Consider the following 16,689-nt stretch of genomic DNA (forward strand, 5'->3'; position numbering starts at 1 on the left):
GTAGATCACCACAACATGCAAACTCACCTCTGCCAGAGAATGCTCTTATAAACAAATCTGCAAAACCTTCAGGCAGGTAACATTTTAATTGCAATCTGTCCTACATCCAAATCTTAGAGCAGGAGCGTTCACAGTGAAACCTTGCATCACCTAGGCTTTACCCAGTACACTCTCAAGCAAAGGGTTAGGTCACTTCAAAATATCTATGCCAGCTCTACACAAGCATACAAGTAGCTGGTGAATTGGATTACTTGTTGTTTTCATACTCATTTCCATGCCTGTAATAAAATCTTTTGCTGATATTTGTCACTTACCAAAAGACTCTTTCAAGTCAAGTTATTCTGGTTGTTCAAATAAGCAAATGCCTTCAGGAATGGCTGTGAAAATATTTTCAGAAAAATGTGTCAGTTTTCATTCTCTTTCCCAACTTTATCTTCCATCACTGTCAATAGAAAAAAAACCCAGAGCAAAGGAGCCTCAAAACTGACCAGGAAAAAAAGGTGAAGACTCTTCCTCTGCCATTTTAGTTTGAGCACCTGTGAAAAAAAAGGAAAAAAACTAAAGTGTAGAATGTCTGAAGTATGTGAAATCAGGGAAAGCAAACAAAAAACAAACAAACAAACAAACAAAACCCCCAAATCCATGAAATAGGCTGTTCAGGTGTTGCAAGACCTGTCCAGAGTAAGAAATTTCAGTTATTTCAGTTAACCCATGATGTCTCTTACAACACACATCCAGCTCTTCAGACTATGTCTCTGTATGAATTTAGAATTTATAACAGTATCTCACCTGCTCAGACAACACTTGAAAATTCAGTTCAGCTGAGCAGTTCCCATCACCTGGAGAACTAAAAGCCAAAATGAGAAAAGGAGCCTCATTACAAGATCGTTTGCTGACAGGCATTTGGTGGCAGCATCTTCTCAGGTCAGTGCTCACTCTCTATTGCTCTAGAGAGGAAATAAAAACAAACCAAAAGTTTTTTAGAGTCAAAATCTAGATTGTGCTGAAAGTGATGGGCATTTCCCTTTGACCACAGTGTGCCTGCACCAGCCTGTGAAGGGTAACATCTTGGCTGGAACAAAACAGTTTCTGATTGCTACGAAGTCCAGAAGCAACAGATCTGTAGGCAGCTCGAGGGGTTTCCTGAGTGCTGAGCACATCTGTACAGCACCTGGTACATCTGGGTAGTGTATTTCCTGCAGCGACCATGCTTGTGCTGCTTGACAGAGTCTGTTTTTTGTTTTGTTTTTCTAGATGATCTTGACTGTTGAAAATTGGAAATGCAGAAAGAAATGCATTTGGAGAATGGTAATGAGGGGCCATAAAGAGTTTATACATTCATTGTATCACCAGCTTTCTTTATGGGCTAATTACTATGCAGGCTCATGTTTGGTTTCTGAGCAGTTGGGAGACTAGTTGGAAGGTGTATGCTGAAGCTACACTGTCTCATTATGCTACTTGCTTCCTCAGTTGGAAAAATCATCTCTGACAAGCCACTTTCCTGGGTGCAGAGCTCAAAAGACGCCAAGAGGCTTGGGGCTCGATGAAAGGTATTTGATGTCAATAGCATTTGACATATGCGGGTTTGATATGTTCCTGGATTCTAAGTGATGCCAAAAATGCAGCTTATGAGAATAATATAAAGACAGAGGACAGAGATCTAACCTCCTTCAGATAATTGCTCTGAGTTGTTGCAAGGTGACCTTCATCCTCACACAGACAGCTTATTGGTAAGAGTGCAAAAACATTTATCTCTCCCCATTTTCCATGGCCATGTAAAAGGCAGTCGATGATAAGAAAACATCGATGACCCTGTGTCTGCTGCACAGGTAGGTTAGATGGTAGCCTTTATACGAGCACAAGGGTAGCTGTCCACAGACTTCCCAAATGATTATTGTTTGTGATGTTCTGTAGTCCTCTTGGTAAGACCAAAAAAATTGGTTTGTAAGCAGAAACAGTCCTGCAGCATGAAGCTTTCCAAAGGTGTAAACCCCTCTCTGCCATTAGCCTCCTCCTTCTTCTGGGCACATGTCTGGGCACCTGGACATAGAGAAACAGGTATTGAGGGCCAACACCTCTCCCTTTTCCTCAAAAAGCAGGAGATGAGGCTTTCAGGGGTGAAATCCTGGGCAGCTTTGCCTCATCCCTCATTTCCCAAAGAGCCCGGATCATGTCTGCATCCCCTTTCAAAGGTATGATTTACTGCAATTAAGTGAGTCATGGACTGGGCCATTAACTGATTATAATTAAATTAGAGGTGAAGCAGGACATTAATAATACAAAAACACTCAGTGCCTGCACTCTGAGCTGACGGCTCAGTCTTCCACCCTGGCAGTCATGCAGAGACAAACACCGGCATCGACACGAAGGGCTCCATTTCCCACCACCCTCCCACAGCATGACAGTCACCGCCTCTCCCCAGGGACTGGCACAAGGCTGAGGAAACACGCTGGGGCACGGCATAGAAGGGAGAAATTGGGTCTACCCATTTTCACAGTGTTATTTGGCTGTGGGTGTAATGCTTAGGGGAAGACATCCTTCCCGCCAGCCCTGTGTCAGCACTGATCATGCTACCAAACGGCCTTGGGCAGCGCTGGTGTAGATCAAGGCAGAGCCAACAATCCACATGGGTAATGAAACTGTTGCTTTGTGTCTAGATGGGAAGGAAGGGCCCCCAGCTCTCTCTTATCTTCATGGCTCCAGCCTCCCAGTCAGTCAGCAGGGCCTCAGCCACCACGCCAGTCCCTGTTGTCACTTGTTCAAGTGTGGGGCTGGCCGCCATCTTGGCCTGGCACCCTGCCATGAGGAGAGGCCTTCAGAGAGCCTGAGGTAGACATGAGCTCCCCACCACCGTGCAGCGGGCTGTGCAGCAGGGACAGAAATCTGTGTGTGTGTGTCCCAGTGAATGTGGAATTTTCTATTTCCCAGTCACACGCTGCTGATTTTCTCCTTCCGAGTCCTCAGTTGCCTTCCTTGCACGGTCCCTCCTGGTGTACCTGTGTCTGGGATGGGTTTAACCCCGTGCTCGGTAGGAGATGTCAGTGCCCAACACCCCCCGCAGGCCCTTCTCCTGTGGCAATTTTACCAGAGAAACCCATAGCAGGAAAGATGAGATCACTCCTCACGACGAGGGTGAGGGATGGCTGAGGGCCCCCCTGGGACAGTACGAGCTGCCCGCCCAGACTCAGGTAAATGAATAGCTCTAATATACAGAGGAAATCACACAGAATCTTGCTGTCTGGACATTTTCATGAAATTCGCTCCAAGGTAAAAAACTGCTTTTCACACCACGCTCCCAAATGTAGAAATAAACAGGAAAAACAAGCTTCTCTTTTACGGATTCGTTTTCCTCAGTGTCAAAGCAGCACAGAGCCACAAGTCAGGAATATTAATGACGCTCCGTCTGGGCTGGGCAGCACTACACGGCCCCAGAGCCCCTTATCAACGCGTGCATCAAACACCAGGAGGGGAGAGGAAATGGTTTGTGCCTGCCTTTGCTCCTGAGCATTTCCATAGGAGCATTCCTTCTTTCAGATGTCCGAGAGTGACTTACCTCTCCCCAAATATCATTGGTTGCAGTTGGTTCTCAGCAAATTGGTTTGCTGCTTAATGAGACCGATTTCCATGCTTGCTTAGATTTTACATCTTCTACTGTCGGGGCCAAAATCAATCTGTCCTTTCTATGGGAAGAATACTTTCTGTCCTCTGGCTGCCGCTGTTTGAATAGAGCTTTTTGCTGAAAGCCCTCACAGCCATGTAAGATACAGTTGTTCCCAGTAAAGGAACAGTTTAAAGGAGTCTTTGAAGCTAGTTCACTTTAAAACTTTTGAAAACTGACACCTTAAATCTCATAGCTAGAAGTCATGGATGGAGGCAGGACATGGTTGGGTTGGTTCCACAGTTGCTTTTTACAGCAGAGTGTAAGATACCACAACTTGCTTCAGAATCAAGCCCTGTACATGCAGGGAGTGGTATTGCATTCCCAGGGATATCTTGCTAAAATCTCCAGAACAGAAAATTGCCATTTTCTGTCATAAAATTCTAAATTCTATCTGCCTCTTTCTAGCCTCTTTTTGCAAGCTGAAATTCCCATCTATTTGAATGCATGCCTTTTACCCATTGCTGCAGTATTTCATCATGAGCTTGTATACTTCTAAATACTGTAGATCACATAACTGTTCAAATTCCCTTCAGGCCAGGAATTGTATGTGCACACAATAAGATATAATCCTAATTTGAAATATGCAGACAGATAAATGGTAGAGCACAAAACTCCAAAGTGGAAATGTGGCTTACAGTTTATATACTTCATATAGGTCCTACAGCACCTACCCAGCTGGAAATCCAAACATTGGACCTGGAAATCACTTTTGAAAACAGGCCAAAGAATAATTTGCCAAAGACATACAGGGAATCTGCGAGAGCACCAAGAACAGGAGGAAGATCTCCCAAGTGAAATTTAAAATGTTAGTTCTAAAACTCTCCCTGGTACAACTCTACACATCTGTTTCTCTGTTTTCTTTCTTGAGTATCTCATATCTGATTTTTAAATAATTTTTAATAACAGTAAAAAGGAATAAAAAAAATATGCAGGTGCTTCTATTTATGAGTAAGAAACTTTCTTAGAAGTTCACAAAAAAAAATTTCAATGTGTGTTCCAAGGCACAATAAGATTTCTGAGCAAGCCTTCTTTATTATTCAATTTAAGCACAACTAAAATATATAGCTGTTTCAAATTTGGTTCCTATCTGAAGCATACCTTGTAGAACAATGTTTCTCTCTCCCTGTAATTCTGGCTCCACAACACCAGTTTTATTTGCCAGGCCTAGCAAACAATGATCTATCCATCCATGTCATGCATATTATGTCGAATTTATTGCGGCAGCTTTTCAGCATATTTCCAGTCAAGGCTTCTTTCTTCTTACAGATTCTGCAAATGAACAACAGTTTTAGTTACAAATGCCTCCCTGTGAGGCAGCACTCCTGACAATAGAACTGAACTTACCGTATTTCTTGCAGAATTGTGACACCCGCATAACCAATCATTGTGACACATTGCTGAGAAACACCGTTTTGCTCTATGGTTGATATATTCCCAACTCAGAATGAACAGGAGTGATACTGGGAGTCATTCAAGCCTTGATTAGTACTTGAATAGATCTAGCATACATCTTCATGTCCCGATATAAGAAGACAACCCAAAGAAATAGCTGCCCACAGCCAAGGCCCTGAACCCTGGGAGAGGTTTGTCCGCAGAACAAATGACACATAAGTGGAAACATGAATATCAAATATGCACAGAGCATATCTCGAAACAGAGAGAACTGCAAGGTGTTCTTGACAAATGGTGGCAGTGCTAATGAGCGTCTGGACTAAATTATTACATTCCTTTTTGATTGAAAGCATTTACGGATTTGCATTAGCTCTGACCCAGTAAAGCATTAACACCTGTTTACAGCAAGGCTCACTGACTGCGATGGCAGCACTCACATGCAGGTAGATAAATGAACAGGGGTTTGGGCATGACAGTGCCCTGCCTGGCTCTTCCCAGCTGGGAGAGCAAGCAACCAATAAACATGCCAGTGAAATACTATTTTCAAATCGAGAAACAGAGTCCAGTCCCTGCTTTGCAAATTCTGAGCTGTGAACAACTTTGTGGAAACCAGCTCTGAGCTGCACTGGGAATAAAAAAACAGTTATAGCATCCCCTGGCAATACTCGTTGCCTTCTCCTCCCTGACCACAGCTCTCCTCTGTGCACTTCTCCCCTTCCTATGCCCAAGCAAGGCAGCTACGGTCTCACCTCTCCTTTGGTTTTGTCTGCAGAGGAGCCTTGAGCCAGCACTGCGGACTATGCTGAATGCAGCATGGACAGCTGTGTCCAGGAGTCAGACAAAGTAAGAAATATTTATGAAAAGCTCTTTTTGATTTTGCTGAAGGTTTAACTATGATTGTTTTCCCAATCCTCTCAACTCTGCAAGCCTCATGGTCCATGCAAATAGTAGCAACACCGGAATTTCTGTTGGCAAAGGTAGAGCAGGGGGCTGAATGCTTCCGAGCATTAGTATACATTACATTCCCTGCTGCTCTGATAATCTGCTTCTCATGAAGAACACAGGTATGCTGTATTATCAGTATCAGACCCAGAGAAGATTAATGTGATTAGTCATAAACGGACAGAGGAAAACTAATTTTGGAGTTTACAGGAGTGCTATTGGTTGCTCATGGAGAATTCACAAGTGTGAAGATATTGAGCAGCAAATAACTATTTAACCTAGCACACCAGCACTTCTCTGTGTTGGAAGTTTATACCAGAAACTGAAAAAAAGCAGGATTTAAATAGCTGTCAGAAAAATGAAAAGGCTTCACAATGTCAAAGGCTTGAAGAAAATAAATGCAACCACTCAGAGTATTTTCTAAATCATGGACAAATGACATTGAATAAGCTAACAATGGTGAATTTCATACAGCAGTAAACAGGAATATCACTCCTCAGTGCTAGGTTTTACAAAAGAAACCAATGTCTTTTGGCAGATAGCAAACTGAGGTACAAAGAAATAAAAAGTTTCTTTCTCCTGATCCCCCAGGAGACTGGATGGGAATCATGAACAAAAGGCAGGTTTCATGCCAGCTGGTATTCCTCTCTCTTTGGAGAAAGCATGCAGGCTGAGCCATTCAAGTGCTGACAATTGCTAATTCTCAGCCACAGGGCAGCACTAATTTTATCTTCCAAATCCCAGTTGTCTCAGCACCTGTACCAGATTTTTCAGCTCACTGGGAGAATCACTGAGCCCTGTGGATGTGCTTCGAGGGATGCCAGAATATGTGGAGTGCTGCACAATGGAGGACCCTATATCATGAAAGGGACTCCCCACCAGGTCAGGTCACCAAGTATTAAGCCATGGGTGTATTTTACCAGAATCTGTTCTCCAGCAAAATTAGCCCCAGGGCTTAATCCTAAAGCAGCAATGTTGAGTGACAGTGCTTAGAACTGGTCACAGAGGGACAAGGCACCTCTTCTGAGGGGATGAAGGCAATAAACTCCTCTGCAGGTCTCAGATGCAATGCAGCTGGAAGTAGGTGAAAGTCTAATAAACCCCTCAGAGGACAAAATGAACTCACAAAACCATCAGCATCCATCCATTGTTTGTCAGTGAACACAACTTCTGTCTTCCATCTTTGCTTATAGCAAAGCACATGCTTAAGTGGTTTCCTACAGCGGGATGTCTTTGCTGAACTGAGGCCTGCAGGAGCCATTGATCATTTCCACTGGTAAACAACCTTGTTTTTCACCAAGCACAGAGTACATGGATGCAAAAATGCAGGCTGTGGACTAAAAGGTTTTGCAGCAATCCCAGAATCTCAGGGAATAACTCTGGCCTAAAATTTAAAAAAAAAAAAAAAAAAAAAAAAAAAAAAGTGAAGAAAAGTTTGGACTCCCTCTCCCTCCTACATCCCTTGGAAACCAACATCTTCTTTTCCACTAAAGTGCATGGAGCAGCTTCCAAAACATAACATCACAGGTAGAGTACAATTCATGCATCTGTAGTTTTCTTATCGAAACCAAAAAAACTCAGGAAAAAAATATACATTGACTCTGCCACAGGAAAGCTCAGGTTTTGTCATGTGAATCAATCAAAACCAGCACAACATTCCTTTAGTTTCAGTATAAACTGTTATTTCCTAACTTTCTGTGAAAAACATCCATTCCAAATGGCCATTTGTCTTCAAGTGCAAAAACAAATCTTCAACCACAGTACTTCAAATGAAGATTATTGTTCCCATAGAAGATAAAAACACAACCCTTTTCCAGTCACCTGTGAGTAAAACACTTTGCTTCCTAATTCTAGGTAGGACTCTTCTGAGCAGAAGGTTATCTGTGATTGCCAGATTATGGATTTGAGATGCTTTAGGTTTTGGGTTTGTTTTTTCTTTGTACTATATTTATTTTCATGGCCTCTAAATGTGGTAGTATGTAAAAGATATTAGCATTTTTAATTAAAACCCCCACTGATAGAAATTTAAACAATTCCAGGGGAAGGAATATTTGTTTATTTATTTTCGGAAGATAACCATGATCATTCAGAATATTCTCAGTATCCAAAACACTAGAAATTTCTTGGGCCCTCACATGATTTAACTCTAGTGAGATTTTTTTTTTCTTCAACTTGAGTGAAAAAATCAGAATGACCTCTTAATTTAGCAACTACTGAGTATTTAAGATACCATCAGGAGTTTAACAAGCCAATGCTGAATTTATCCCAAAATTAAAAGTTGCCTTTCTTAGGGGTTTAAAAGATTCTGCCTTGAATGCACCATTTTTTTCAAAATACATATCAAGATGTTATTTTCTCCTTAAATTTCCTTTAAAAGTGTTCCCATCTGTCACTGTCTGCAAGTCTTTTATACCTTATGGATAGGATATAGATGTGTTTTGGTTATCCCTAGTTACACCATAATCTCAATGTGTTTAAACAGAAAACCACTGTGATTTTTTGTTTCATACAGAAATTGGAACCTGTGCTAGAGCTCACCCATAGTGTTATGGACAGGCTCTTGGCTGATTTGTTCTTCTTGTTGATGCCATATCCCCTTCCCTCTCATGGAGGTAAGACAAACATGGAGATAAGGAAAAAAAAAATAAAAGAAGAAATAAATTAAAAAAGAAAAATATAATCACTCTCGAGATTCTTGAAATATATCCCACCTTGCTTTGGGCTGTTTTTGATTGGCTTCTGTATAATTAGTTCCTGCTCACAGTTTCTGTGATAATTGCACTCTCTATTAATTGAGCATATATTGTACTCCATGCAGTCAGCAAGTGATGAAGCTGTCAGTATTTTGTTAGCTATTACACTGCCTGATTCTTATGGGCTGTTTGATATTGGTAACAAATTAGCCAATTTATACGTCATAAATAAGATTCAAAAGCCCTGCTTTATCAGCTGGAGAGAAAAATACTGTTATCTTGGTTGACAAAATGCTTGTACTAAGATTCCCAGCGCCTTCTGGCAGGAATTCATCAGAGCAGATGTATTCCTTCTATTGGGCACCATTTGGTTCAATTATTCTTAATGTTTAATGGCAGAATAATTGGACCAAATGGTAATATATACTCCAATAAAATACTTTCATCAAATGTTTTAATTGCTGGATCTCTATAACTGCAGTGCTGAGCTCTTTATTCTGCCTATTGACATTTGACAGACCATGATCTTAATATGCTACTTTTATAAAATTTATTGATGAGCTTTATCAGAGGTGAGCACTAAACCCATGGAAACAAGTCCTCCCCTGGTAAATGGGCTGGGGAATTGGAAGAAATAGGGGAAAAAAACAAAGTGACATAAAGCTGCTGTGTCATAACCCCAGGCACTTCTGTGCAGCCGCCCTAGGCAAGAGGAGGAAGGGTGGGGGTGGCCATGCTTGTTCTGCGCATTCAAAACACGCTCCAAATATTTTCCCCCTGCTAGTGAGCGGCTTGGCCTAAGTGGCAAAACAGCTTCTAATTTTCTATTTACTGGGCATTTCAAGTGCTTGTGCTCAAAGTCCTTCCTTGAGCAAAACTTTCACTAAACCAATGAATCATGACAGCACTAACATGGGGTCTGATCCACACTCCATGGAGTCAGCATAGTCTAAGGATGAAAACAGTTCTAACGCACTCCTGACCCTCCAGCTGGTATGCTGGGTTACCTGGTGACTAGAAAGCAAAGAGCAGGAGGATGCCAGGAGAAGGAATGAGCAGGAAGGAGGTGCAGAGCCAGGGAAGAAGCTATAGGAAGGGTGTGGATAACTGTCTTCACTCCCTGCTGTATGCAGGAAATAAGCATCTATCAACAGGGACTAACAGGAATGGCTTACAAAGAAGAGGAAGAGTTAGAACCAGAAGAGGATCGCTGACTCTCCAAGGTGGTCCCTGACTCCAGTGTTGCCTGGTTGAGTAATTCTGGGTACAATGGGCCCTTGGTCACTGGTCAGGACTCCTCACTGCCAGGCAAAGGATGCAATAATCCAGAAACGGCCAGAAGCCAGTGGGGAAGAGATGAAGCCACTTTCTTCCAGCTTCTGGGAGATTCTCAGGATATCAATAGTGACAGATTTTATTTTAAACTGATATAAGGGAAAAGCACAGAAACACCTGCCAGTGTTACCTGCTTTCACGTAGCCATGTCCTGATCTCCACACCACCAAAATCACTGCAGGCACCTCACTGGTTTCAGTAAGTTCACCAGCTCTGGGACCTGGACCTGCTTGTGCAAACAGGTGACATCCCAGTTTCTGCAAAACCAGGGAGTTCCCAGCAGGACAGAGCAGCAGAAAAAACAGAAATAAAAGTGGGTCCTTCCCGGGACCCCAAACAGCCCTGCTCTGCTGAGGCACCTGCTTTAACTCCAAACACCGAGCAAACAGTAAAGCAGTGCAAAATCTCTTGTGAAGAATTCTGCTGGGGATTATTAGAGGATTAAACAGAGCAGAAGGAATGGGGAAGAGATGCATTTTTAAAGCTTCTCAATTAGTTTCTAATTGCTGGCATCCAATCAGCCTGGAGAGGCAGGGGAGGGATGGGAGCAGAGGGGCTGCAGCAGCTGCTCCCATGGCCGGCGGATCGGAAACACCAGGGCTGCTCCGGCTGCGAGGGCAGCCTTCGCCCTGCCCACCCTCATCACTTAGGCCTGAGAAATGAAACATTACACTGTTATGGATTTATTTACTGTGCCTAATTTATAAGTAGAATTTTATCAGAAAGTTGTTTTGTTTTTACCAATCCGGTTTCTTTTGTTCTTTCTGGGGAAAGACAGAATTGATTGAAAATTGAAGGGGTGAGGTCTGTGGAAAAATCCTACCCATTGAAAATTTATGTATACTACAAGGAGAAACAGGAATCTTCCAGGGATCTTTTGGATCCAAAATCACTTCTGACAGTTCAGGCATGAACAAATCTAAATGTTGGCCAAATTTTCACACTTCAAAATTTTCATTTTACCAAGAATCAGAACTTCTGGTAAAACCCTTCAGACAAACATTTCCAATCAGCAAATACACCAAATTGTGTTACACCGGACTGCATGGATCACAACATCCTTCAAGCAGTGCCATTAACAGCTCCATTGCTACCCATGAGCCAGTGCTGCAAACATATCAGGACGTAGCCAATATTTACCCAAAATGCCTTTGGTATATTTACAGCACATTCAGAGTAAACTCTGCTGTCTGACCACCACAGCTGCAAGGTCTGTTACGTCCATCCAATAATGCACAGCAATTTAAACACTGGTGTTCTACAACAGAGATATTACCCAGTGACAATCTGAGATATGCAACTAGAGGACATACTCAAAAGGCATCTTTCCACAGTCTCCATCACCCACCCTGTAAAAATATCAGGCAGAAAGACCTGGCAAGCACATTTCCAGTTTAGAGGCAGCTCAGCTTCACTGAAATAGGAGGCATTTACAGACATGGTGGGTCTCAGCCACATCTCCTTAGTGTTAGAGCAGACACGGTACTGCCACGCTAGGAAAGAAAAAGGAGTTACTGAAAATCATTAAAGTAGCACCTACTCATGAGTTGTCAAACTAATGTTTCATTGTGAACCATGTAAACTGAGTTAGGGATGTGGGGGGGACTGGGGTGTCTGTAGAGATACTACACAGCTGGTCCTGAAGGCTGGGAGTGACACAGACGCTTTCTGAATTACCCGTTTTTAATATCCATCTTAGAAGAGACTCAAACACAGCCCGTGGGTGGTTCTGTTACACCAGCAACAGACAGGAGAACAAAAGGGACCATACATAGAAGTCCTGCTGTACAGGCTGCAAACATGGGCTTTGCTTCTGCTACTGTTGCTGCATTTTCAGATCTTTGCAAGATCTGGAAATGACTGGGGAAGAACTCGAGCTGTGAAGTGAAAAAGCTCAGGCTTAATGATGAAACCTGGAAATCAGGCTTTAGAAGGAGGCACAGCTCTGGCAGACCCCTATGTGTCTTTTGAAAGCAAGCTGTTTTCAAAGGACAGCCTCATGAGGATGGAGATGGGAATTTCCCAACTAGAAAAGCCAATGCAGCTGTCATGCAAGAACAGGCTGGCTTCAGCAGATGGAGCATGACAGCAAGAATTCTTTAGGCTTGCGAGCAGCAATTTCTACAATGGGTATAATCCAGTGGAAAAATCAATAGATGGATAAAGTTAAGGAAATCAATAGGATTGAAGCGCTAAGGCTGAGTTATACACATGGAGAACTGACACTGACACTAGTCTGCTGTTGTCCTCAAAAGTTTTATCTTGATGAGGAAGCACTTGGCATTCTGGACATTGGCATGAGAGCAGCAATATCCTGCACCCATCATGGTGATAATGGAAAAAAGATTCATTCTCTTACAAGTGACAGTCTGCATGTCTAAGAAAATTTACTTTCTGCTCTGAGTATTATCTGAAGCGGATTTAAGGACTGATAAGCAGATTTTCAGCAGACAAGCTGTGGAGGTGTGTTATGTCAAACATTTCACCAGGGCTACAAGACAATAGTTATGGAAAATTAAATGCAAAATAATGTATTGCTTCATTTTCCCTGTGTTTTGCACATACATGTTTGCAACATAACTCAAAGAGAATTAACATCTTCATATCTGAAGTGTTATTCCTCCTGCTGTACAATATGGGAAAAGCACTTGGGAAAACAGTAGAAAAAGCTGCTGGCACTAAGGGCTTTCCAGCACCTCTGGAACTCCGGGTTTAGGCTGAGAAGTGCTAATCAATGAAGGTGCACTTCAGTGAAAGGACAGGTTAAGAAAGTCCAAAAAGAATCTTGGGAATTTGTCTGACTTCCTATTAATACTGATTTCTTTGGGCCAGTCCTAGCAATTTCTGTCAAATTCAGTCAGGAATGCTCCTAGGAATGTTACAGTCAGAATTCCTAAAAAGCTCTTATTTTCATATTTCCCTCAGAAAGCAGAAAACTAAAAGGGACAGTGAGAAAAGCACCCCATCAACCTCAGTGTGAGGGAAAAAAGAGGGTGAGTTTACAACTCAGCTTGCCCAAACATCTCCAGGAGCTCCCTGCACACAGCTGCCAACACCAACCAGCTTCCCTGGCACCCTTTTCAGAGGTGAGTCAAGCACATCCTAACAACCTACACAGCAGCAGAGGATTTTAGGCCCAATATCTTCTAATGATAAAGAATGAATTTACACCTCCATAGTAATCTTTGAGCTTGTCTGTACATGGCAGAGAGGTGTATAAGGGCGGGACCCATGTTGGTCTGTGTTTGCTGTGCAAACTCATCCATTGCCTGGTGGCAGAGGGAGGATGAGCCCTCTGATGTTCAATGGCAGCGTTGCTGCTCTCCTATTGAAACGCAGCATGAATCCTTCCAAAACTGCAGGTTGTCTGTTTTCACAAATCTGGCTCCCCTACAGACCAGGATATTACAGCTGTAGGAGATTAACACCACGCTGCTGCCAATATCCTTTTAATGAAGCCTCTGGTCCCAGGTAGCTGGGGCAAAAGGTCAGTTTTGCTAAGCAAGCAGCCCAGGTAAGGCAGCAGCCTTACCATTTATTTCCTGAACTGTGCTGCCTTGCAAGGTAAAGTCTTTTAATGGAAGCACAAGGAAGGAGAGCTGTTACAAGGACTGAGCTGCTGAGTATTGGACAGTGTTTGGTCATGGAGAAAAACCAAGCAGCACTCGAGATCAAAATGGCATTTTCTAAACCCCTCTACTGACCCATCTGTGAAACAAAGGAAGAATGTCTCTCCTAAGTACTTGCTGCAATGCCCTTTCTTGACTGTTGTGTTTTGTTTTGTTTTGGTTTTTTTTTTTTTTTTAATTTCTTTTTTTTGGAGCGGCTGGAGAGTCGCAATCGGCATCTAGCTGTAAAGAGGCTGCCACATGCAATTACAGAGAGAAAGTCTTGAAGGACACTGTGCTGAAACAGAGAGACATTTGAAATAAACTTAAAGGGAACAGCTTTGTTTAGCTGCATGGCCTTTTGCTGCCCTGTAATTCTTTATGTTGATTATAACAGAAAGATCAAATTTCTCATTTTCTCATCTCTGTATCTAGAGAAATGTAAAACCCCTTACACTTGATCTCTCCAAGCCCTCCTTTCCCAGATTCACTTACCAATACTTTGTCACTGTCACCTCTTTGACGATGGCCTGCCTGTATGCATGCATGTGTTCAGAAGAGTTGCTCTGGTAAATACACAGGATCCAGTTTCCAAGTCCCATCATGCTGCACATCCCAACAGCTCTTAATTCATGGTGTAACCTATTTCTGTCAGCAGCTTCCTCTTCTCCAGGCTCGGATATTCCTGTTAGGTTTCATTACAAATTAGACTGGATTTAATTGGGAACTGAGAGCCAGCCTGTTCCCCCATCTTTGCAAACACAAGTTGGTCCAGAATGAGGCTTCTCTTGTCCCAAAATGATGGGAGAAGGGAATTTTGTCCTCATGGCATTGCTCTTGCTTTCTCCTTCTTGATGATGTGGGAGCACTCCAAGGACACAAGGAGGGCAGATGTGGGAAACCATCACAACTCCAGTGTGGAGCTCCTTCCTGGCAGGGTGAGATACAGAAGACATTTGGAGCAGAGCCTTCCCTGAGGCCCAGTGAGGATCCACCTGCCATCCCCACCCAGTCTTGAGGGCTGCCCCCAGTTTTTTGCCCTCTGCGTGCACATCAAGGACACTTTATACTTACATAAACAGCACGTAGAAAGCGTAGCTGATTGGAAGCAGCCTGCATCTATCCACACACCAGAATGGAGATGAGTCCTACTTCCAGCCTCGCACGGTGATCCAAGATACACAGAAAACCTTTTCCCTCTTCAGTGCTCTAAGTCCTATAGGAAAAGAGTGGCCTCAAGAAATGGGGAGTGTCATATGCTATGCAATGTTCTACTATTACTGTCCCTACACTACTCAGCACCCACAAACATGGGCAGAATAGGGAAATGCAAATGGACAAATTCACATAAGCAGCAAAGAGCCTTCTGCAGTCTGCAGGACGGGGCTACCAGGTCTTGGATAAGTCAAGTGGTTATCTCTGGAGAGTGGAGCAACAGCAGCCAATCCTCTGCCCCTCCAAAAGGCAGCCCAAGGGAGCACGAGCAACCAGGAGCACAGTGAACAGAGTGGGCAAACAGGGCATTGCAGTTTGTGAGAGGGCACGCAGGGAGGGCACCTCTCCGAAGGAGGGACATTCCACTGGCAGAGGGGAGAGACTTGAAGTTTGAACAACCCAGCAACGGCACCGCTCTGTGCCCATCTGTGCAGGCCAGGAGCACCCATCCTACCCAACCCTCAGGGCAGAACGGTGGGAACTGGTCCGAGGGCAAAGGCTGCAGCTCTGGCTGGGGTGATCTGCACCATCTACCCCAGCAGTGGTTGATGCCTCCAACCAGACCGAGCTGCTGGGTGGGAGAGGCTGCAGTGTGGGGCTCAGGCTGCAGGAAGCGGCCAGAGCTTTCACCTGGGGCAGGGAGAGGCAGCAGAGCCTGCAGAAGGTGTGCCCAGGGGGAGAACCTCCTGCAGTGGGCAGCTGAGCTGCAGGAGGTGGTGAGAAGGCTGCGTAGCATCAGGGAGGCTAAGGAGGAGTTGGATAACTGGTTCCAAGCACAGTCTGCAGTTGACTCACAGCTAAAGAGCCAGAAGCTCCCCCCATGCAATGGAGGGGGGCCAGTAATGTAGAAGAATAGAAGCTCACAACATCAAGGACCTGCAGGAGGAAGAGACTTCCCCCAAAGCCTGAGGTGCCCTTGCAGAATTGCTTCACCGCTCTGCAGACTGAAGAGGAAAGACCCATGGCATCAGGAGAGATGCTGGAGCTGAATAAGGCAGCCCGGTCTGCTCCCCATGGAACAACCAGCACAACTAAGAAAAGGTGATGGGTGATGGTGGTGGGCGACTCTTCTGAGAGGTGTGGAGGCACCATCTGCCGACCTGACACGCTCTGGAGAGGTGTGCTGCTCACCGGGGGCTCGTGTCAAGGATGTCACCGACAGGCTGCTGAGCCTCATACAGTCCCCTGGCCCTTACCCTCTGCTGTTGTTCCATGTGGGCACCTGTGATACAGCCAGGAACAGTCGGAGGAGTATCAAGGATTACAGGGCCCTGGGAGCGGCGGTGGGGGTCTCTGGAGCACAGGTAGTTTTTTCATCAATCCTCCCGGTCAAAGGGAAAGGGTTTGAAAGGACCAGTGAAATCTGGCAAAACAACAATTGGTTATGGGACTAGTGCCACAGCCAGGGCTTGACCACGGGACTAGATTTGAGAAGCCTGATCTACTAAGGGCTGATGGGGTCCATCTGTCAGAGAAGAGGAAGAGCATTGTTCAGCCTGGAGAAGAGAGAGCTCCAGGGAGACCTTACAGCAGCCTTCCAGTACTCAAAGGGGGCTACAGAAAATCTGAGGAGGGACTCTTTATCAGGGATTGTAGGGATAGGATGAGGGGTAACAGTTTTAAACTGAAAGAGGGGAGATTTAGATTAGATATGAGAAAGAAATTCTTCCCTGTGCGGGGGGTGAGGCGCTGGCCCAGGGTGCCCAGAGCAGCTGTGGCTGCCCCCTCCCTGGAAGGGTTCAAGGCCAGGTTGGACGGGGCTGGGAGCACCCTGGGCTGGGGGAAGGGGGCCCTGCCCGTGGCAGGGTGTTGGAACTAGACAATCTTTAAGGTCCTTTCCAAC

Source organism: Tyto alba, unplaced genomic scaffold (genome assembly GCF_018691265.1).
Source record: "Tyto alba isolate M040663 unplaced genomic scaffold, T.alba_DEE_v4.0 Super-Scaffold_3, whole genome shotgun sequence".
Taxonomy (NCBI): domain Eukaryota; kingdom Metazoa; phylum Chordata; class Aves; order Strigiformes; family Tytonidae; genus Tyto; species Tyto alba.